Raw genomic sequence first — 25307 nt, 5'->3', positions numbered from 1 at the left:
TACCATGCGTTTTTCATGCGCTTCCGCAGCGTTTACGCAACTGCAAAAACGCCGCGGAAACGCATGAAAAACGCATCGTGTGAACTCAGCCTTACAGTGTAACCCAATGAATTAGGTTATGACCTGGAAATATGGGCCCCAAGTTGCCGTCTGCTGTAAAGACTTAATATTCTATTCTGTATTGAATGATCTTAAGGGTAATAAGCACAAGAAGAACAGTTACTTGCTCCAACACCTTTTAATGCTCTCACTATTGTAAGACTACAATATGTTTACATGTGGTGTAATTATTGAGGATTCACCATCAATATCTGCAATAAAGTTCAGTACAGAATTTGTGTTTATAAAGGAAAAATATCTGTGCAGATTTGAGAATTTCTTTTAAGACATGGATGCTCTTAAAAAATATATATTTAAAAAAATAAATCCAACGCAGTTCGCTCTGAGGTCTGTGCTGCCTGCTCCGTTTGGAGGACCCAACTGCTCAAGCCTGTGATTGGCAGCAGCGCTCAGGTGACTAGAATCGGATGTTTCCTTATTGTTCCCATCACAGCCTCGGTGCAGGAAATTTTGGGAAGTGAGTGACGTCCTACACTAAAACTATGACAGGGACATTGATCTCTTCTTCAGTCACAAAGAGGGGGCATGATTATAGCACATGAGGCCGGACTAGTCCTGGCCAATAGATAAAGCCGCCCCCCTCCGAACTAGTCCCGGACAATAGATGCCCACCCCCCTCTGGACTAGTATTGGCGGCCAATACATTGCGCACCCCCACTTCCCCCTCTGGACTAGTCCCAGACAATAGATGCCGCAGCTCCCCCCTCCAGACTAGTCCCAGCCAATAGATCCCCCCCCTCTGGACTAGTCCCAGCCAATAGATCCCCCCCTCTGAACTAGTCCCAGCCAATAGACCCCCCCCGGACTAGTCCCAGCCAATTTGCCTATTGCTAGCAGCGATGTAAGAAATGTTTTTACTGCACATAGCAATCAACTTTTGATTCCTGCATCATAATGAAGGATAATAGCAGTTTGGGAGACTTGGAGGACATGACAGGTTTCCTTTAATAGGAATATCCCATAAAGTGTCATACATGACAAATCTATAGACTGCGTCTCTTGTTGGGATACCCTTTTCACTTTCCAGTAGCATAGGATTTTATAGCATAAATATAAAAAAACACTGAAAATTATAGTGTGAAAAACCACATGAGGGTAGTTTAACACGGATCGTTTTTTTTTTAAAGAATGCCATGCTTTTCTACTTTATTTTAATGGAAGGAGACGAACATCCAGGTTTCCTGGCCTAGATCCTCCTTTATTCACTACATTGGACACACCAGACAAAGGTAGTAATTAATACTTACGTTTCTCGAGCAATTATCCTGCTACCGATGGAACTGCTATCTCAAACAGCTCTCTTGGTATGGAGTCACGTAACCGTTCACACATTGCTTTACCCACTTCATACGCCTTTTCCCTAAGTTAAAGCGTGAGCTCATTAAAAATCACATGTAACTCAATTTCTTGTTAATTGGGGTTTATTCACCTTTGTAAAGCCCATCTCTAACGAAGAACATATCCTCTACAATAACGAGTATAAAGAAGCCCTTTAACGAGTCCTCATCTACCAAGTACCAATAATTTCTATATAGTGGCTTCCAGTCTATATAGGCACCCATCAACCTGCCATAGATGTTATTACCCAGTTTCCCTCAAACATGGGGAAGAAGCACATAAATAGGCAGATTTAACATTCAGGACAGGAGAAAGTGGCATGTCACCCAATAATAGACCAGCCCTCCGAATCAAAGGAGAACCTTTCTAGGGACCCCAACCAGTCACCCCTCCCTTAAATTCCAGCTCTAGGGGCTACATACAATTTACTATTACATATGTAATCTTCCATTTTCCCCTTAAAATAATTCATTAGGTTTCATGGCCACAACACTTACTTATGTGCAATAGTCACTAGTTCTTCCACCGGCCAACCATTCAATAAAATATTCATTTTCACCAGATCAGCAGGTTAGTATCCCGCGTCTTCATAGTCAAAGCTATATATCATAATAACATATGTATTCGTCCATTAGAAATGTTCTTACACTAATCAAAAATTGCAGATGTTCTAATACATCAAGTCCATGGAAAGTAGGTAGACCCAAACAGATATATTAACATATAAATCGGATGGTTCTGCCATTACATCCATGGTGTAGATCATGAAAATTAAGCAATATTTGACATTTACGTGAAAAAAAAAAAAAACAATCCAGGAAGGAGTTCTGACATTTACATAATATGGCGCCACCTGTTGTTTAATTTGTACAGCAACGTCAGGTCCGTCTACTGAGCTAAGTGCTAGAGGACACACATGCTCAGTCTCCGCACAGCCAGATCTCTGTGTCTGTGCACAGAAAGCTATTCCCATTGGTCCTTCACAGTGAACAGAGGATAACTGTGCAGAGGACAGGATGGGGGGACATAGGTCCATTAGCATTCAGCTTATTAGATGGACATGCAAATTGAAACACACTTTGAACACCAGGTGGTGCAATACTTAATTTCAATTTTTTTTTTTTTTGTAGTTGTACTTTCAAGTAACGTTTACGAATAACCAGTCTTGTGTTTGTGCGTAAGGTATAACACTTTCAGGCCATTATAGGACTTGTTTTTCTGGATAGTCACCAGTTTTCCCCTCTGCAGGCTTTATCTCTTAATTTTCAACAGATGCTGAGCTGGAGGGAGGAGACTCCTGGCAGCTACAGAGGGATTCTTGCTCTTTATTCCTTAGTTAGCACTAGAGATGAGCGGTGTTCGAATCGAACTGTTCGGCGAACACGAACGATTTGAAAAAAATTCGGCTGTTCGAGGCTATGTTCGATAACTGTTCGTGCACCAAAATCATAACTGGATTTTTTCTCAGTAATGCTGAAAATTAATGTTAATGCGCAGTTTGAGTGTACAGCGGGGCAGGGGATGGATCTCTGCAGAAATAATGAAGATCTCCATTTTTTTTCTCTTTCCCGCATTTACAGTGGGGAGGTGCAATCTGTCAGCCTATCAGCAGCGCACACACGGAGCGAAGTGCTTTTTTTCACACAAGCAATGGCATGTGCCATTGGCAGTGTATGTCACATGTCCAGCCATTTTCCCCGTCGCCACCATTTTCTCACTGCTGCAGCTGTGTGTTAGACGGCACCGCTGTTGCTGTGTGCGCTATACTTTGTTAATTTCAAGCCAATTTTCGCACAAATCTACAGATAGCTTGGGAGTAGGGAATAGTTGTGATTGCAGTCCTTTTAAGGACTAGGTTACATCATTTCCTATGACTTTTATCAGGCAGGTCTGTGCTCTTAAATAGATAGGTTGGGAGTAAAGACTAATTGTAATTGCAGTCCATTTCAGGTCTAAGTTACATCAGTTCCTATCAGTTTTTGCCAGGCAGGTCTGTGCCAGTGCTGTGCAAGCTTTTTTCACAGCATTTGGCTAAATCTACCAAAGCAAATCCTTTTTGGCCTCTTGCAGTGTGTGTTAGTCAGTGGAGTAGTCTATCTGTGTTGCAAGCTACACCACCTGTGTATAGAATACCAATTTTATTACTGCACCTAGTGAACTAAAACCTTTTGGGCATAGCATCATTCTATTAGTCCATCTATACTAACCTCCACCAGGTTGCAAATTCAATATAATTTTTATCTGCATCTAGCTCTGAAAAAATATTTCGGCTTGTAGCAGTGTGTGGGACTTGTTCTATTAGTCCATCTATACTATCCTCCATCAGGTTGCAAATTCAATATAATTTTTTTCTGCATCTAGCTCTGAAAAAATATTTCGGCTTGTAGCAGTGTGTGGGACTTGTTCTATTAGTCCATCTATACTAACCTCCACCAGGTTGCAAATTCAATATAATTTTTATCTGCATCTAGCTCTGAAAAAATATTTCGGCTTGTAGCAGTGTGTGGGACTTGTTCTATTAGTCCAGCTATACTGACCTCCACCAGGTTGCAAATTCAATATAATTTTTTTCTGCATCTAGCTCTGAAAAAATATTTCGGCTTGTAGCAGTGTGTGGGACTTGTTCTATTTGTCCATCTATACTAACTTCCACCAGGTTGCAAATTCAATATCATTTTTATCTGCATCTAGCTCTGAAAAAATATTTCAGCTTGTAGCAGTGTGTGGGACTTGTTCTATTAGTCCATCTATACTAACCTCCACCAGGTTGCAAATTCAATATAATTTTTTTCTGCATCTAGCTCTGAAAAAATATTTCGGCTTGTAGCAGTGTGTGGGACTTGTTCTATTAGTCCATCTATACTAACCTCCACCAGGTTGCAAATTCAATATAATTTTTGTCTGCATCTAGCTCTGAAAAAATATTTCGGCTTGTAGCAGTGTGTGGGACTTGTTCTATTAGTCCATCTATACTAACCTCCACCAGGTTGCAAATTCAATATAATTTTTTTCTGCATCTAGCTCTGAAAAAATAGTTCGACTTGTAGCAGTGTGTGGGACTTGTTCTATTAGTCCATCTATACTAACCGCCACCAGGTTGCAAATTCAATATAATTTTTATCTGCATCTAGCTCTGAAAAAATATTTCGGCTTGTAGCAGTGTGTGGGACTTGTTCTATTAGTCCATCTATACTAACCTCCACCAGGTTGCAAATTCAAAATAATTTTTATCTACATCTAACCCAGCCAATACTTTTGGGCTAATATCTCAGTTTGGCCACTCAGCTCTGCTCGGTTCCCATCCATTGTTTTTTGTGCTAACAACTCCAGAGTTGTGAATTAGTTAACCACCAAAATGAGTGGAAAAAGGCCTGCTGCTGGTGGAAAGGGGAATAGGCATGTTGGGAAGGGAAAAAAAGGTTGTGTCCGTGGGGTAGGTGTTAAAGCAACAGTAACATCTGCAGAAGAAAGACCATGTTCCAGCCAAACTAAGATGTCTACTTCTTTTAGCGGACAATGTGATAAGATCCCTTTCTTACGGCCACGCCAATCGCTACAAATTCCAGATGAGGCACAAAAACAGCAGGTGCTTCAACGGATATCAAGTGCTCCTTTAAGTGGGCTCTCCTCCACCTCAACTTCAACATCACAAATACTCCAGTCCTCAGAGGTGTCACCCCAATCGCACTTGCTTCCTCACAGCTCCCAAGTCTCCAGCTGCCCATCTGAGTATGGGGTAGAACAGATGGTTGAGTCTGCAGAGCTGTTTACTCATACTATAGCCTGGGAATCAGAGGTTGGCTCCAGAGCTTCTGTGAATCCAGACGAGGAAATGATCTGCACTGATGCCCAGAATCTTTATGAGTCGGATCCAGGACCAGATGCAGAAGGTTCTGACCATAATGTCGACCCAAGTTCCCAAACTGTAACTCCTGTTGGTGGAGACAATGAGGAAGACGATGATGAGACTCAAATACCTGATTGTAGCGACAACTTTAGTTTTTTGTCAGGGCAGGAAGAGGTTGGCTCTGAGGACGACGGGTGTGATAACACACAGGGTGATGATGACGAGGTTGGAGATCCCACTTACTGTCAACCCACAGTCAGCCAGTCGATGAGGTCAGCAGAGGAGGTGGAGGAGGATGCTAGTGACGACAAGGTCAGGTTGCGCCTTCCTGGACAGAGATGTAGTACTGGAAGCACGTCAACAACTGCATCCTCAAACAAAACTCTGCCTCTGACCACAAGTCGGGGTGGCTCTTCAGGTCGCATGGGTGCTAAGCCTTACATAGCCTGGGCATTTTTTCAGATCGATAAAGATGACCCAACTCGTGTTATCTGTAACATTTGTCAGCAAAAGCTAAGTAGAGGCCAAAAAATACATAGTTTGAGTACTTCATGCATGAAACGGCACATGGATATGAAGCATAAGTTGCAGTGGGAAGCTCACTGTGCTAAAATGCGGCCTAGCCGGCCGGGCCAACCACCGTCTGCCACATCTTGTGCATCCGCGGCCTCTTCATCCTCTGTGACTGGGGGGACAGCAGTCACACCTGTTTTGGGACGCAGACCTGCCAGACTTAATAGCTGTCTACAAATATGTCAAGGGCTGTCACATTGTAGAAGGATCATCTTTATTCTCATTTGCACAAGGAAAGACTAGAAGCAATGGGATGAAACTAAATGGGAGGAGACACAGATTAGATATTAGAAAAAACTTTTTGACAGTTAGGGTGATTAATGAGTGGAACAGGCTGCCACGAGAGGTGGTGAGTTCCCCTTCAATGGACGCCTTCAAACAGAGGCTGGACAGACATCTGTCTGAGATGATTTAGTGAATCCTGCTTTGAGCAGGGGGTTGGACCAGATGACCCAGGAGGTCCCTTCCAACTCTACCATTCTATGATTCTATGATTCTATGATTCTACCTCTTTACCCGCAACAGCCAGCGTGATTGGCAGGTCATCATTTTCTATGGAGGTGGAAACACCAGCTGGTGTTCAGCGCCGTCCGACATCGATAGCACCACCTTTGGATCAAGGCAACCTAATATGTCCGCCTGCATCTTCCTCACAGACCGGTAGTTTGCTGGGGACACCCTTTTCAACCCCGTCTAAGCACAACAGCCAGCCCTCGGTCCCTCAGATGTGGACAAGTAAAAGACCATTTCCTCCTAGCCATGAGAAAGCTAAGAGGTTGAATTTCACCATCTGCAAGCTCTTGGCTACAGAAATGCTGCCTTTCTGCCTTGTGGACACAGAGGATTTTCGAGACCTTATGTCCGTCGCAGTGCCCCAGTACCAGATGCCCAGTCGGCACTACTTCTCAAAGAAAGGTGTTCCTGAGCTCCACCAGCATGTCGCACACAACATCACCGCTTCTTTGAGAAACTCTGTGTGTGACAGGGTGCATTTCACCACAGACACTAGGACGAGTAGGCATGGACAGGGGCGTTACATGTTGCTGACTGGGCACTGGGTAACTATAGTGACAGCAGGACAAGGGGCTGCTGTCCAAGTCTTGCCGTCCCCACGAGTTGTGCGTCAATCCTCTTTATCTCAAAGTTCCTCCACTGCTTCTGCCTCCTCAACCTCCTCTCGGTCCTCCACCTGCAACCAAAGCCTGTCTGGTCATGTCACAAGCTTTCTAACTGCGCAGAAGTGATACTGCACACCTCCTTACTATGCTGGCAGCAGGGCTCAACGTCATCAGGTGGTTTTTACTTTGAAATGTCTGGGAAATGTGAGTCACACAGCTGAGGAGTTGTGGTCAGCTCTGGAGAACCAGTTTCATAAATGGTTGTCTCCACTGGACCTGAAACCAGGGAAGGCCGTGTGTGACAATGCTGCAACCTGGGTGCGGCCCTTCACCGGGGCAATGTCACACACGTGCCTTGTATGGCTCACGTGTTGAACCTGGTTGTCCAGCAATTTTTAGGCCACTATCCCGGACTAGATGGCCTTCTGCAGAGGGCACGGTCGCTGTGTGCTCACTTCCGCCGTTCGCATCCCGCAGCTCAGCGACTTACATCTCTACAGAAGTCGTTGGGCCTGCCACTTCAACGGCTAAAATGCGATGTGCCTACCTGGTGAAATTCAACTCTGCACATGTTGCAGCGACTGTGACAGCACCGACAAGCCCTGGTGCAATACGTTCTGACGTATAGCCTGGGACAACGAGATCCAGAAGTGGGGCAAATCACGCTGGAGGAGTGGTCTCAGATCAGGGACCTATGCACCCTTCTGCACAGTTTTGAAATGGCGACGAAGATGTTTAGTGCTGACGATGCCATTATCAGCATGACTATTCCGGTGATTTACATGCTGGAGCACATGTTAAACAGAATTCAGAGTCAGGTGGTGGCACAAGAAGAGGTGGAGGAAGTAGAGGAGGAGGAGTTGTATGTGGAAGGGCTAACATCTGCAAGGTCCAGACGATCGGCAGCACCAAGGCGGCAGGCATGTGAGGGTGGGGGAGAAGGTTTTACCAGGGCGCATGGTAGCAGCCAAACTAGTGAGGAAGGTGCAGGAGCCCAGGAAGAAGTGGAGGATGAACTGATGGAAGACTCATCAGATGAGGGAGACCTTGATCACATTTCTGTTGTGCGAGGTTGGGGGGAGAGGACAGAGGAAGGAAGCATGATTGTTACCTCGCCACCAACACAACAGGGACTTGGTGCTCCTGGATGCGCAAGACACATGAGTGCCTTCTTGCTGCACTACCTGCAACATGACCCTCGAATTGTGAGAATTAGAAATAATCCTGACTACTGGGTTGCCACACTGTTAGATCCCCGGTACAAAAGTAAATTTGCAGAAATTATTCCTGCCATAGAAAGGGATGCACGCATGCAGGAGTATCAGCAGAGACTGTTGCAGAATCTTACATGTGCTTTTCCACAAAACACCAGTGGTGCACATAGTGAATCTCACAGTTCCAACTTGCCAACCATGAGACCGTCGAGTGTTCAGCACTCAAACCGTAACAGAAACACAGTATCTGCTGGTAACATCAATTTTGCGGAATCAATTCACCACTTTTTTAGCCCATCCTTTGCAAGGCCACAGGAGACAAGAAGTCTGACACATAGTCAACGCCTAGAGACGATGGTACAGGAGTATCTCCAAGTAAACATTGAAGCCATGACTGTGTCACTGGACCCTTGCTCTTTTTGGGCTTTCAATCTGGATAAATGGCCGGAGCTCGCCACTTACGCCTTGGAGATCTTGTCATGCCCCGCAGCCAGAGTTCTGTCTGAACGTATGTTCAGCGCTGCTGGTGGTGTGCTGACAGATAAGCGCACGCGGCTCTCCACTGATAATGTAGACAGACTCACGTTCATAAAGATGAACAAATCATGGATCCAAAACGACTTTTCTACCACTGTGTCATCCTGGGGAGAGTAAAAGCTTGATGATTTGTTAAAATCACCTCACCAACCGTTTTAAGCTTTCAAATTACTAATCATGTTTATCTGTATCTTGGCTGGAGTATAATTTGGGCCTTGTAGCAGTGTGCAGTACTGATTCTATTAGGCAATCTATACTAAACTCCACCAGATTTAAAATTACTAACCATGTTTATCTGTATCTTGGCTGGAAAATAATTTGGGCCTTGTAGCAGTTTGCAGTACTGATTCTATTAGGCCATCTATACTAAGCTCCACCAGCTTTCAAATTAATAATAATTTTTAGCTGCATCTAGCCTGGAAAATAATTTTGGGGCTCCTAGATGTGCAAGACACATGAGTGCCTTCTTGCTGCACTACCTGCAACATGACCCTCAGATTGTCAAAATTCGAAATAATCCTGACTACTGGGTTGCCACACTCTTAGATCCCCCACACTCTTCGATCAACCTTTTCATTTTAATAAAGAACAAAAAAATGGTCATTTTTGAAATTATAAGCATTAGCAGGTTATTAGAAACTGAAATCAAACAGTTTTCAACTCAAAACTTTATTCTAGGTGATGTTACATTTGCACATAGGACCCCTTGTTCGAAAGGAGCTTCTGAACTCTCTCTTCCATTGAATTTGTCAGGTTTTGGATGGTTTCGGCTTCAATTGTTTTGCATGAGGACAGAATACCCTCCCAGAGCTGTTGCTTAGATGTGAACTGCCTCCTGCCATCATAGACACTCCTTTTCACGATGCTCCAAAGGTTCTCAATGGGGTTGAGGTCAGGGGAGCATTGGGGTCACACCATAAGTTTGTCCCCTTTTATGCCCATATCAGTCAGAGATGCAGATGTGTTATGAGCAGCATGAGACGGTGCATTATCATGCATGAAAATGATCTTGCTGCGGAACACACGGTTCTTCTTCTTGAACCTTGGCAGGAAGTGCTGTTTGAGAAACTCCACATACATTATGGAGTTCATCTTTACCCCTTCAGGGATCCTTAAGGGGCCGACAATCTCTCTCCCCATGATTCCAGCCCAAAAGATTACTCCACCTCCTCCTTGTTGGCACCGTAGCCGTGTTTGCATGGGGTGTCCATCAATCAGCCATCCTCCACTCCATCCATCTGGACCATCGAGCGTTGCACGGCACTCATCGGTGAACAAAACAGTTTTGAAGTCAGTCTTCATGTATTGTTTGGCCCACTGGAGCTGTTTCTGCTTGTGTACAGTGGATAGAGGAGGTCGACAGGGTGGCTTACGCACAGCTGCAAACCTCTGAAGGACCCTGCATCTTGTTGTTCGGGGGACGTTGGAGGCACCAGCAGCTTCAAAAACTTGTCTGCTGCTATGACAAGGCTTTTTTGCCGCCGCTCTTTTAACCTGACGTAATTGCCTGTAGGAAAGAGTCCTCAATTTTCCCTTATCAGCACGCACACGTGTGTACTGTAAATCAGCTACATACTTCTTGATTGTGCGATGATCATGATGAAGTGTCTTGGCAATGTTGTTTGTACTTGACCTAAACACTCCACAATTTGTTGCTTCTCAGCAGCCGACACATCCTTTTTCTTTCCCATTTTGGCAGAAAATGTAGGCTGCTTAATAATGTGGGACAGCCTTCTTAAGTAGTCTTGCCTTTCATTGGACACACCTGCCAAACTAATTAGCACAGGTGTCTGCAATTGCTTACAGTGATATAAAGAGCCCTGACACACATCACCATCAATAAGTTTAACTGACAAACAAAAAAATTCTTCCCTTATCACTCCTAAACACTTTTTGCATAATAATTTGGAACACAGTGTTCATGTGCTTTTCCACAAAACACCAGTGGTTCATGTAGTGAATCTTACAGTTCTAACTTGCCAACCATGGTCTGTATGGAGTTGTTCAATAAAGGGCCCAAAATTAAGATAACATAGACGGTAGAGGTCTCTATGAATACGAATTCCTAAGTATTTGATACCCTGTGAGGGCCAGGCAAAGGGAAAGTTGGACTGGATGGAATCCTGTATGGATTTGGGGAGGGATCGAGGGCCTCAGACTTCGCTGCATTGATTTTAAAATTTGACCATGTAACAAAGTGATCTATTTCAGCCATAACAGCAGGGATGGATATATGTGATTGAGTGATATATACTAGAACATCATCAGCAAATGCAGAGCACTTGTACTCGGTGCCTCCCACCTCAATCCACCTAATATTGGGGTTATGGCGAATTGATGAGAGCAGGTGCTCCGTCACTAGGATGTATAAGAGAGGGGACAGAGGACATCCCTGCCTTGTCCCATTGGTGATTATGAAAGGTGATGAAAATGTTCTGACGCGCCCCCTGGGCCTTGGGACACCCGGAGCCGGACCCTTTTTGGTGGATGCTGGGGGTTGTAGTCTCCGTGGCTGCGACCCGGTTCCGTTGCTCAGGGCGGTCAAACCAGTGGCGGAACTATTTATGTGGTCTTGATGTTTAAATGTCCGACTACGCCACCCGTGGATTGCGGTCAGAGTGAATCGCCGCTGCAGGGCAGACCGCTGAGGCTGGTGTTGTGGGTGCAGCAGAGCATAGTATAACTCCCCACGGGAGGAGTATAGCCTCAGGGCAGTGTATGCGGAGGATGGGGGTGATGGTGCAGGGCAGCAGCAGTAACGACACAGAGTCAGTGATGCAGTCCAGGGCCTTTACTCACAGTTTTTATTATCCAGACCACATCTGCAGGTAACGGCTGCCCACGTCGTACTGTGCTCACCAAGTGAGGGGCTCGGCCAACTCCCAGATAACTTTGGAGCGCTTCACAGGACCCCCTTTGTGTGTGCTTTCTCTGGCCTTTCTTACCCCACCAGTGACCACGCTTCTGTCCGGCTGCCTTGGGCTTCCTCTTGGTAAAATTGGCGCCAGTTTCCCTGACCCTATGTGGTGCCTTCCTAGCGGGTGTAGCGAGGGGTTGCGCCACATAAAATGTCACAGCCTCCAGTTTCTAGCTGAGGGTCGTTTCCCGCCTCCACTACTTTCTGGGACCGGTCTCCCCCTTTGGCCTGACCCCTCCACGCAGGTGGATTCGGGCGTGCGGTGGCGACTCGCCAGTCCGCACCCCTGGGATCCCCTCGTTCCTCGTTCCTGGAGCTTTCTCCGCTCCTCTTCCTTCCTTCTCCCTCTTCCAGGCCTGGGCCTCTGTTACTAGGCCAGCCTCCGGAGCAGAGCTCATGCAGAGCCCCTGCTCCCTGTCACTTCTGCTCAGACTTCTCTGCACTGAACTAAGATGGTGCCCACCTTTTATACTCCCTTCTCAATGCACCCAGGAACTGCTTACTCCCTGCTCCTGCACTACAGGGTTCCCCTTCCTCAGTGTTCCCTCCCCCCACTCCAGCCAGGGACAGGGACTGTCGTGCCCATCTCAGGGGCATATTGGTCGCCCTGCCCCACGGCAATGTGGTGTAATGCATGCAGGTGTCGGGGTCCTGATCCACACTCCATCCTTACCTGAGAGTGAGATATCACACCTCTGGGTGAGGTGCAATACCTCTGTAGCAACCGAGCCCTCGGGGTGCTACAGTTCCATTTATCTTCAGCCTAGGTGATGTATTGCGATACAGGGCTGTGATTTTGGCTATAAAAAGGTCCCCTAGACCCCTACCCCAAGCTTTTTAAGAGAATAATATATGGCGTGCCAGAAGACTCTATGGAATGCTTTCTCAGCATCCAACGAGAGTATCTAATTACAAATTTTTAACTGCATCTAGCCCAGGAAATACTTTGTGCCTAGTAGCAGTGTCTGCTAGTCAGCGGATTATCCCAGCTGTTAAGCAAGCTACACTACCTGTAGTTTGGACACTTAATTTTTTCAAAGGAAATGCTTCGGGCCCCCAGGATACTCAGTGAAGAGCATCGGGAGGCACCCCAAGGCACAGGGGCTGGGACTGACGGTAGGATGCCTTGCGGTGGACCGCCAAGCTCGATCCTTATAAAAGCTTTTTAACTGCAGAAGCTTTAGTGGACGCTATTGGAGCTGGAATTCCAGCAGCTGCTGGCATCAGACTTGCCCTCCAATAGATCCTTGTAAAAGGATTTAAAGTGTACTCATTCAAATTAGAGAGACAATTTAAATGAAAAAGCTTAGACCTGCCTCCACCGCAGGGGGGCTCGCTCAACCCACCAGCGGACAGGCACCAGTATTGGGAGAGGGGGGCTGGCCGTCAGGGTCCAACGCAGCTCTGGCACAAACACGGCGACACGGAGGTCGCACAGGCAGGAACGGACTGGCCATGTCGGCTTCGCACTTTTTTGGTTTTAGAAGGGCATGACATGCCTATATCTGTGTCTCCCCTCCTTTTACTCCTCCACCTCTTTTCTTTTCGCATGACTATATGTACTTGTCACTTTTCCATGTGTTAGTTGTGTCTTCTGAACAGTTTGTCAGCTTTTGGACACCTTTGAAGTGTTTTCTATGTGTTTTCTATGTGTTGCTATGTGTTTTTGTTTGCCTGCCATTGGTTTTAACGGTGTTCGAAGGTGTTCGTCGAACAGTTCGATGAACAGTTCGTCGAACATACGGGTGTTCGACGAACCGAACCGAACTCGAACACTACGGGGGTGGCTCAACACTAGTTAGCACATAGATGACAAAGCAAAGGCATGGAGGACATTATTATTATTTCTTTTTAAAGCACCATTAATTTGTGGGTGCTGGACTTGTGAACAGGGTTATATACATATAACAAGTAGACTGGTACAGAGAAGAGGACCCCGCCCTCAAGGGCTTATAAAATACAGGGCAATGGGGAAGTTGACAGAAGAACATTATACAGCAGTACGGAGCTGTGTAGCTGTGCATCCAGCTCTTATGTAAGGTAAAACACTTAAGAGGAAGCTCAGTCCTCATTTTCCTCAGTCTGTGTCTCACTCCTCCTTCCACTCTCCATAGAGTATAACGGGCAGCGTCACGACACCACAGTGAGCCTGCTGTCCGTCTTCTCTCAGCAAGTTAGATTTGAGTTATTTTTTTTTTTATGACAAGTTCAGGAGGTAGGGGGAGTGGATAAGTAAGCAGATTTCTCTGATCAGATATATTACAAGGTGTTTTGCTTTGTTTTTTAACAATCTCCTGTTCTATTGAGTTATGTAAAGCTGGTAGAAAATACAATTTCCTTTTATATCTTGTAAATTGTAAAGTTTAATATTTTATGATGAACACAGTGCATGTGATCTCCGTATCAACAAAAGCTTCCAGGCTCTCTGCAAAAACGTGAAGACCTATGGGCTTCTTGGCTCGATACTCCTGGCCTAGCACCACTGAGATTCACAAGGTTTAGGTTGCTAAACGCTGTCAAGATTGAGACCTTGGAACGGATTTGGTTTCTTGCTCTCCTTTCCCGATTATGTACACCCTGCTATGGTGTACGGTTTTATGTACTCTCATTTATTGCTGCTGGAGAAGGTAAACCTCATAAGCCCCTTATTCCTCGAAGAGTCCGAGACCACTAGAGGAGGCCCTAGGAGATTACCTTATGGGGCATTCTGATCTTTTTGTGATAATGTGCCTCAAACTTGACCAAATAGACTGTCAGTCTCTTGGAGTTGGAGTTGAGTAAGAAGAAAATGTAGAACAATCGTACCATCTTTCGACTATATAGATATATCTTGTTTTGGGAACAGCAAAGGCCGGGCGGAAGGGGTGAAGGCTTTGCATGGTTTTGTAGGTCTCGCCTTGCATATCCTGAAGATAAGGATTTTAAGTTGTCATAAAAATCAACCACAACTTCCTTCAATGGGAACAAATATTTCATCATGATCTGGTGTTCGTCTATGTAAAGAAAGCTCTTCTGCTCTGCTCACCGGGTCTGCGGAAACAAGCAATTGGCTTTATTGGAACGTAGTTCACATTGGCATCACGACTGCCATTCCTCATGGAGCCATAAACCAAGAGATCAGTCTTCTAAATGAAACAAAATGAATCCTTGTGGGTCCCAATGACTTATAATTGGTATATCCGGTCTTCGTTATTTCTACATACATTACCACTACCAAGGGGGTACATAGGAATCATGGGGCCCCATAGCAGAAGCTCTAATTGGGCCCCCCCCCCAAAAAAAAAATTTAAATAATTGTCGGGGTCACCAAAGATCAGATCTCACAACTTTCCATCCTTTACATAGTGATTTTCCTCCAGCTGAAGTCCTAGATCTCTCTTTCATTGCCCCATAAAGTGTGGTGCCAATAAAAGGGCCCCCCAAACACAGTATGAAACCCCCATGGTGAATTCCTCCACATGCACAGTATAATGACCCTACTGTACCCCACCTCAACTCCCAGGGTAAATTATGCTGAACCCAACACAGTATTATCCCCCAACTGTGAGCCGCTAGAGAGGATGGTACATAATAAGGGAGGGTGTTATACATAATAAAAGAGGAAACTATATAACTAAGGATGGCGCTATACATAATAAGTGAATACACTATATACTAAGGGACTGTGCTATACATAATAAGACTACATTCCTGTATCAGTGTGCAGTGTCGGTGTGCTGCCCTGTTTTACCGACGCATTGAGCATGTCCTATTCTAATCCTCAAAATCGGATCAGAACAGGACATTCTCTGACCCTCACAGATCTCATTCTCAGATCCATGATTTTCATGGATGTGTGAATGGATCTATAAAACTGTACGAGTCCGTGGACCAGCCGATAAAAAATCTGGCAGCACACAGGCATTTCACACAAATGTGAGAATGCAGCCTAAGGGATTTTACAGAGAACATTATCACTCCAAGTCACACAGTGCAGATACAGAATAATATTTACATCCAGGCACTTACCGCTGACGTCTCATCTGATCAGAGTCGGTTTCTGCTGCTTCTTCTCCATCTGGTCAGACCTTCATGTCGACATCCCCCAGCCACGACTCATCTTGTCACGATGATCTCCAGCCTAGAAAATAACAAGGTCACATATTGTATGCATACATGTGTCTCCCCTGCTCTGCGCCCCTGAATACAGATATGTACCCCCCCCATTAATATACTATTAGCCACTTAGTAATCAAAATATTAAGTGATAAGCAGCACTGTGCCCCCCATTAACTATAATCTTCACCAGCCAATAATATAAATTTTTCAGTCTCTGTGACTCTCCCCAATTAACTGTAAGGCTATGTGCACACAGAAAACATACAAGGCTTCACAGTACAAGCAAAGTGAAACCCCCATAATTGCTCTCTCCCAGCACCCCCATCATTGCTCTCTCCCACCACCTCCATCATTGCTCTCTCGCAGCACCCCCATCATTACTCTCTCCCAGCACCCCTGTCATTGCTCTGTCCCAGCACCCGCGTCATTGCTCTGTCCCAGCACCCTCATCGTTGCTCTCTCCCAGCACCCCCATCATTGCTCTGTCCCAGAACCCCCATCATTGCTCTCTCCCAGCACCCCTGACATTGCTCTCTCCCAGCACCCCATCATTGCTCTGTCCCAGCACCCCCATCGTTGCTCTGTCCCAGCACCCTCATCGTTGCTCTCTCCCAGCACCCCCATCATTGCTCTCTCCCAGCACCCCCATCATTTCCTCTCAGCACCCCCATCATTACTCTGTCCCAGCACCCACATCATTGCTCTCTCCCAGCCCCCCATCATTGCTCTCTCCCAGGCCCCCATCATTGCTCTCTCCCCACCCCATCATTGCTCTCTCCCAGCACGCCCATCATTGCTTTCTCCCAGCACCCCCATCATTGCTCTCTCCCACCACCCCCATCATTGCTCTCTCCCAGCACCCCCATCATTGCTCTCTCCCACCACCCCATCATTGCTCTCTCCCAGCACCCCCGTCATTGCTCTCTCCCAGAACCCCCGTCATTGCTCTCCCCTTCCACACCATCCCCATCATTGCTCTCCCCAGCCCTATCAGCCCCATTATTGCTCTTCCCAGCCCCATCATTCCTCTCCCCAGCCCCATCATTCCTCTCCCCAGCCCCATCATTCCTCTCCCCAGCCCCATCAGCCTCATTATTGGTCTTCCCAGCCCCATCATTCCTCTTCCTAGCCCCATCAGCCCCATTATTGCTCTTCCCAGACCCATCAGCCCCATAATTCTTCTCCCCAGTCCCATCATTGCTCTCCCAAGCCCCATCAGCCCCATCATTGCTCTCCCCAGCCCCATCAGCCCCATTATTGCTCTTCCCAGCCCCATCAGCCCCATTATTGCTCTCCCCAGCCCCATCAGCCCCTTTATTGCTCTCCCCAACCCCATCCGCCCCATCATTCCTCTTCCCGGCCATATCAGCCCCATCATTCCTCTCCCCGGCCACATCAGCCCTATTATTGCTCTCCCCAGCCCCATTATTCCTCTCCCCAGCCCCATCAGCCCCATTATTGCTCTCCCCAGCTCCATCATCCCATCATTCCTCTCCCCAGCCCCATCAACGCCATTATTCCTCTCCCCAGCCCCATCAGCCCCATCATTGCTCTCCCCAGCCCTATCATTGCTCTCTCCAGCCCCATCAGCCCCAATATTGCTGTCCCCAGCCCCACCATCCCATTATTCCTCTTCCCAGCCCCATCAGCGCCATTATTGCTCTTCCCGGCCCCATCATTCCTCTTCTCAAACCTATCAGCCCCATCATTCCTCTCCCTGGCCCCATCAGCCCCCTTATTGCTCTCCCCAGCCCCATCATTCCTCTCCCCAGCCCCATCATTCCTCTCCCCAGCCCCATTATTGCTCTCCCCAGGCCCATTATTGCTCTCCCCAGCCCCATCATTGTTCTCCCCAGCCCCATCATTGCTCTCCCCAGCCCCATCATTGCTCTCCCCAGCCTCATCATCCCATCATTCCTCTCCCCAGCCCCAACAACTCCATTATTCCTCTCCCCAGCCCCATCAGCCCCATTATTGCTCACCCCAGCCCCACCATCCCATAATTGCTCTCCCCAGCCCTACCATCCCCATCATTGCTCTCCCCAACCCCATCATTCCTCTCCCCAGCCCCATCATTGCTCTCCCTAGCCCCACCATACCATTATTCCTCTCCCCAGCCCCATCAACCCCATTATTCCTCTCCCCAGTCCCATTATTGCTCTTCCCAGCCCCATCAGTCCCATTATTCCTCTCCCCAGCCCCATCATTCCTCTCCCCAGCCCCATCAGCCCCATTATTGCTCTCCCCAGCCCCATCAGCCCTCTCCCCAGCCCCAATATTTCTCTCCCCAGCCCCATCATTCCTCTCCCCAGTCCCATCAGCCCCATTATTGCTCTTCCCAGCCCCATCATTCCTCTCCCCAGCCCCATCAGCCCCATTATTGCTCTCCCCAGCCCCACCATCCCATCATTGCTCTCCCCCACCTCCCCTCCCCAGCATTTCAGTAAAAAAAAACGAAAAAAAAAACAACTTACTTCAGCTCGCTCCCCTCCAGCATCCTCCTGGTTGCCGGCAGCTTTCTTCCTGACCTAGGTGCGCTGCATGATGACGTCATCAAGCTGCATGCACCTGGGTCAGGGAGGAAGCAGAGGATGAACCCTCCAGCTCCGCTGCTATTCTCCTCCTGACAGCAGCGGAGCTGCAAGGATCGCTCACTGACTGCCACGTGCAGGGAGCAGCAGGACCTTGCGGGCCCCTTGGTGCAGCTGCATGGTGGGGACCCGGTGCAGCTGCACTGGCGGTGGTATGTCCACCCCTGGACTGCTATGGGGCCCCCCCGGCTCACGGGCCCCATAGCAGTCGCGTGGTCTGCCGCCATTGGCGGTACGCCACTGACCGCTACATTAAAAGGGAGTGGAAACCTGATATAATGGAGGGTGTCAGAAACCAAATTGCCTGCTACGTGTCTCTGCTCCACTTGGCTCCTACATTAGTTTTGCTACATCTACTCCAAAATAGGGTGACATTTCCTATAATCTGCCGTCCTTGTATAATACGGGGTTATCTAGGACTTTGATAGATCAGGGGGCTTCTTACACTCGGCACCCCACTGATCCATTGTTTGCAGCTCACATGGCACCCAAAAGTGAACAGTGTATGGAGTCAGGACACCACGTAGTGGACATTCTCAGGTACTACAGCTCAGCTCCCATTGAAGTAAATAAGAGCAGAGCTGCAGAACCTGATAACGGTCTCTACACAATGTACAGAGCTTAGGTGTTCCACCTCCGTATACTGTGCACACCCAGCTGCCGGGGGAGCTGCTGCGGACCTCCACCCATCCAAAGGTTAAGTCATCAATATCTAAGTCTTGGACAACCCCTTTAACATATGGAGAGTTTAAGATAACACATATAATGTGTTTGCAAAATTAATGTTTATGATATAATTTCCCAATAATATCACCTCAAATCTTTGTGATCCAATGGTCACTGACCTGACACAGTGACATGATCTTTCCAAGATAGTCATCTGGTGAAATAATTGTACCCAAAATCATAGCTTCAAGATATTCCTTTACTACAGATTTGTCAGGAAATTCAGATGGATTTACAATAGTAATCTCCGATTCTCCATATTCCTAAAGGAATAATGTGGAAAATTAGATGGGATCATACAATTGGAGCCGATCTGCAGAACCCGGCAGTGACTAGTGACCAGCGTGCTGGAGCGGTGTGGATCCATCTGGCCACCGCTGCACACAGCAGATTGTTGGTGATGCCAGTTGTTGGGACTTCCACCGATCTGACATTGATAACCAGTGCTGGGATTAGGTCATTAATGTTACAGTAGCAGAAAACCACTTTAACTGCAAATACTGAACAAAAAATGTCAACATCTCAACATCAAAGTCCAATTTTACTGATTTTGTTTCCCCCAGAAGTAATGAAACACCCTGATAGTTAGTTTTGGCGTATGGCACAACAAATCAGAGTGGCCCACAATACAGCGCAGAGTGGTTACGTTTTGCAGCCTATGATCCACCAGATCCATGTATAAGGCATTACTGCATCATGGAAGCCATAGACAGAAAGTACCTTAATCAGCTTTGGAGAGGACAGCACAGCCTTGTATGGGACTGTAGGGGACGTCATTATGACAGATGCATTGTATTCCTGTTCCAGTCTCTGGTTAAACACCTCCATGTGTAAAAGCCCCAGGAAGCCCAACCTGTGCAGGACATGAACGTTAGTTATAATTTATATAGAGAGGCAAATATACCAAAAGTGTTAATAAAATGGGAAACTACTTAGTGCTCGATAGGGATCCACCACTCTAATAGAAATTGGTCTGGAAAATACCAGTAACGCGGTGTCCATCATAACAGAGAAACACCAGGCTATTTGCACTGCCTACTATACACAAGGCAGGTCGTAGAATGGACTACAAACCAGTTCAAGACCAGATCATTTCTGATCATCACCAGGCATAATTTTTCTTTTTCGTACATGGGATTTTAAGATCTCTAAAAATGTCTCTGGTTCAGTCATCCAAATAACTTTTGTCTTCATTTTGTCATTACTGAATTCCCCTGTAACTGGGGCTTATATGCCAGGCCCAGTTACAGGGGAATTCAGTAATAAAACATGACAAAATTCAACTTCCTGCAAACTGCTGAGTCAATCTGGGGCTAACCAAGCAACGCATGCTGCCAGCAACCGGTACTCACATGATCACCGTCATAGCTTCCTAAACTATAGCACTTGTTTAGGAAACAATCAGGAAGGCAGAGGTGATAATAAACCATTTCTGACTTCTCTATGGGAAGTCCAGCAGGCTCATGTGTACATGTACATGTGTATTGATGAGGATATGAGGATTCAGATCTACACAATACTGTACTGATGACAATCCTACCTATGGAATTGCAGGATAATATGTCACAAACATATCTGGATAAGCTGGAGGTTTGGGCCGAGAAGTGACAAATGTGATTTAACAATGAAAAATACATTTTCACTAGTCAGACTCCATATGGAACATGGTGCACAGATTTGGCCACCAGTGTGCAAGAAAGACAAAGCCGAAGTCTAGCAAGTACAAGGTGGGAAATTAAAGTAAAGATGGAATAGGTGGACTGCAATACAAGGAAAGAGTAATACAATTAATTATTAGTTAAAATTATTAATTATTATTAAATTATTAGTTAAAAAGAAATGCTAAGGAGTGACCTAGTGTAATATATTCAGTACCGTATCTATAACAAAAGGGCCAAGACCAGGATTCTTTACTGTAAGAGCGTGAGACTGTGCAACTCTCTGCGTGATACAATGCTGAATTCACTAGGGGACTAGATACCATTCGTGAGTATAATATACAAGTGGTTAACACATTACCAAGATGAATTGTTGAGCCAGTGGTTTGTTCTGCCAAAAATTGGCCTTTACCTTGTAACGTTTTTTTGCTTTCCTCCTGATCATTGTTACAGAAGAATTTTCTGAGCTGAAGATGGTTTTTTTCAGCCTTACACACTAAATCAATAATTACCTTTCACAAATGACCCCTTTTCAGAAATTAAAGTTATTGAAATGTCTATCTAATGCTCAATTAATCGGCCAGTAGGTGATAACTGTGCTCTTATGATCACTGTAGGACACATTAATGCCCGCATGGTATATTTTCATCATAAGTATAGGAAATGACTGAAATAAAATATATAGTGATATAAAATAAGTCAGATAATGGCAGTAGTAGACGCACCTCCAGCCAGCACCCAGAGCTGCACTGCTGTCCCAACTAACAGACCCACTTGAATCGTCCAAGGTCAGCTTTTCCAGCGCACTCTTCAAATTGCTGTATTCGGATTGGTCAACTGGAAACACTCCTGGAACAGAAAGCTAAAAGAAACCAGTAGGGTATGTTCCCACAATATTCTGAAGTGGATTCTGCTCCAAAAACCACATTTAGGGGATGTTCACACTGAGTTTTTTGACTGCTTCAGAAAAAGAAGGGGCCGATTCATCCAGCAGTTTACGTTTGTTTTCTAGTGTAAAATTGCTTAAAATTTTGTGTGTTTTTTCGCCCGTCTAGGACCACTTTGCCAAGTTTTTGAAAAGTGGTCAGAACTCAACTGGGAGTGGGTATGGCCACTCAATAAATGCACATAAAAAAATCCACATCAAAATACTGTGTGTGAACTTACCCCAAGGGTGTGTGCACATGGCGTCTTTTTCAGCCTAGAATCTGCCAGATAAAGCACCCCATAATATGAACATAATGCACAGCAATGTCAAAGCAACATTGCTGTGCACATCTTCTGTCTTATGTCTTTTAACCACTTTAGGATTCGGAAACTGAAGTGGTTAAAATAAGGAACAGGTTCATTCTTTGAGCGTCTTTCGCTAGGAAGCCGCCTGCTCTCTATAGTTACCAGTATAAAGTGAAAAAGCTGCAAAGCCGCTGGAAAAGACACCTCAGGAAAACGACCGTCGCGGTCTTCCTGAAGCGTTTTTGTCTGGGAAATCTATGTGGCGGTGCCGAAATCTAAGAGACGCCGTGTGCACATAGCTTAAAATGGTTTTCCAAAAAGTCAGGAAACAGCAGGAAAGGTGTTCAATTCAAAATCCCTATTCTCTCCTCTTTGTTCCCCCCATGGCTCCATCACTATTGCTCCGGTAGTCCGCACTGGTCTCCGCTTACTTCCTGCAGACTTTCCGTACATCATTCATGTGACTAAGGTACTGGCTTCAGCAGTGAAGCCGACATCTCCAGCACATGACCTTTAAGGCTCCCGATTATCTTAAAGAGTAACCCTCGTTTTAATTGTTATTTCATGAATCAATAGTACACATGAAATTAAACAACATTGTAATTTTCTTCATTCTCTGCCAAAATGTATCATTCATTATGAAACTCTGAGGTAAAATCTGTATTCAGTGAAGACACTTTCCCATTACTGAGATAGGAGATGGCAGCTGCTACTGATACAATTCTATGTGGGCAGGAAGAGGGAGGAGCTTGAGACAGCTTTTCCCCCTTATCAGAAGCAGCTGCCATCTCCTATCTCAGTAATGGGAAAGTCTGTCTTCACTGAATACAAATTTAAATCCTCAGAATTGAGACTTGATGATGACTGATCAATTTTAGCAAATATAGAAGCAAATTTCTTTGATAAGATATATTACAAAGTTTCTTATTTTCATGTAAACTATTGATTTATGAAATAAAAATTAAAACGATGGATACACTTTAACCACTTTACCCCCGAGGGTGGTTTGCACGTTAATGACCAGGCCAATTTTTACAATTCTGACCACTGTCACTTTATGAGGTAATTTCTCTGGAACGCTTCAACGGATCCCGCTGATTCTGAGATTGTTTTCTCGTGACATATTGTACTTCATGATAGTGGTAAAATTTCTTCGATATCACTTGCGTTTATTTGTGAAAAAATCGGAAATTTGGTGAAAATTTTGAAAATTTTGCAATTTTCCAAATTTTAATTTTTATGCACTTAAATCAGAGAGATATGTTACACAAAATAGTTAATAAATAACATTTCTCACATGTCTACTTTACATCAGCACAATTTTGAAACAAAATTTTTTTTTTAGTAGGGAGATATAAGGGTTAAAAGTTGACCAGTGATTTCTCATTTTAACAACAAAATTTACAAAACCATTTTTTTTAGAGACCACATCACATTTGACGTGACCTTGAGGGGCCTTTATGACAGAAAAGACCCAAAAGTGACACCATTTTAAAAACTGCACCCCTCAGGGTCATCAAAACCACATTCAAGAAGTTTATTAACCCTTCAGGTGCTTCACAGGAATTTTTGGAAATTGGAAGAAAAAAATCAATATTTAACTTTTTTTCACAAAAATGTTACTTTGGCTATGCGCCCACGATGCAGAAATGCTCAGGATTTTTCCTGAGCGTTTCTGCATCTCCCTGGCAGAAAAAAACGCATGCGGATTGCACTTGCGTTTTCCTGCCAGGGACATGCGGAAGTAAAGCGTTCTTCACTTGCATTTCCGTATGCGGGTTGACAAGCGCTTTCCAAGCGATTTTAGCATCACTTGGAAAGTGCTTGTCATCTTGGTCACAGTATATAAACCCACGCAAACGGCATGGATTTATATACTGTGACCGAAAGAATGGTAAAAAATAAAAAATAAATCTATACTTACCCTCTGATGGCCCCCGGTGTCTTGCTGCGCTCATCCTGGCTGCCGGCAGCGGTACACTGAAGGACCTGTCGACATCAGCGTCGCGTGACCCGTCACATGACTATGACGTCAGCGCAGGTCCTTCAGTGTACCGCGATCTGTCGGCATGAGAGGAGGAGTGCAGCTGGGGCCGTCAGAAAGTAAATATAATCTTTATTTTTTATTTTATTCTTTTTTTTACAGTTTCTATGATACCCGGGTCCGGAGGAGAGTCACCTCTCCTCTAGACCTGGGTACCATCCGCACATTAGAACGCATGCATTCCGCATGTCCTTATCTAGTGAAGCGGAATGCATGCGTTCTAATGCAAGTCAATGGCGGCGAAAACGCAGCACTTCCACAAAATAATTGGTAGTGCTGCGTTTTTTTCCGCAATGATAATCCGCAGCGGAAATGTCCGCAGCATGTGCACAGCACATGCGGATTATCATTGGGGAACATGGCAGGCCTTCTACCATGCGTTTTTTATGTGTTTCTGCAGCATTTTTGCCGCTGCGGAAACGCTTAAAAAACGCATTGTGGGCACACAGCCTTAGACCCAAATTTTTTTATTTTTGCAGGGGTAACAGGAAAAAATGGACCCCAAAATTTGTTGTGCAATTTCCCATGAGCACGCAGATACCCCATATCTGAGGAAAAAACACTGTTTGGGCGCACGGCAGGGTTCGGAAGGGAAGGAGCGCCATTTGACTTTTTGAATGTAAAATTTGCTTGAATAATTAGCGGACACCATGTTACGTTTGCAGAGCCCCTGATGTGCCTAAACAGTGGAAACCCCCCACAAGTGATCCCATTTTGGAAACTAGACCCCTTAGGGAACTTATCTAGATGTGTGATGAGCACCCTGAACCCTCAGGTGCTTTACAGAAGTTTATAACATTGAGCAGTAAAAATAAAATTTTCACATTTTTCCAACAAAAATGTTTTTCATCCCCCAATTTTGCATTTTCATAAGGGTAACAGGAGAAATTGCACCATGCAATTTGTTGTGCAATTTCTCCTGAGTAAGCTGATACCCAATATGTGGGGGAAAACCACTGTTTGGGTGCACGGCAGGGCTCAGAGGGGAAGGAGCGCCATTTGACTTTTTGATTTGTAAAATTTGCGTTTGTGGAGTCCCTGATGTGCCTAAATAGTGGAAACCACCCCCTCCCTTTCCCCAGTGACTCCCTTTTGGAAACTATACCCCTCCAGGATTTTATCAAGGGGTATAGTGAACATTTTGAACCCAGAAGTACGACACAGAATTTGATAACATTAGGTCATCATATTGAATAAGTTGTCATAAGTCTTGAGTGCAAGTGCTTGCTACTTGAGTTTTCATCAGGTACTCGGGTATGCACCAAGTATCGCGGGTGCTCAAGTGACATGCTC

General features: G+C 45.6%; 1 pseudogene; it reads right to left on the bottom strand.

Annotated features, from left to right (window-relative positions):
• Positions 1-1367: 1367 nt before the first annotated feature.
• Positions 1368-25307, bottom strand: part of LOC141244079 (translation factor GUF1, mitochondrial-like) — a 63384-nt pseudogene continuing 39444 nt past the window's right edge.

This window comes from Phyllobates terribilis, unplaced genomic scaffold (assembly GCF_046119375.1).
Source record: "Phyllobates terribilis strain yellow unplaced genomic scaffold, ASM4611937v1 Scaffold_1336__1_contigs__length_319888, whole genome shotgun sequence".
In the NCBI taxonomy this organism is placed as follows: Eukaryota; Metazoa; Chordata; class Amphibia; order Anura; family Dendrobatidae; genus Phyllobates; species Phyllobates terribilis.
The sequence above is the reverse complement of the archived record's forward strand: the minus strand, read 5'-3'. Positions and strand labels throughout refer to the sequence as shown.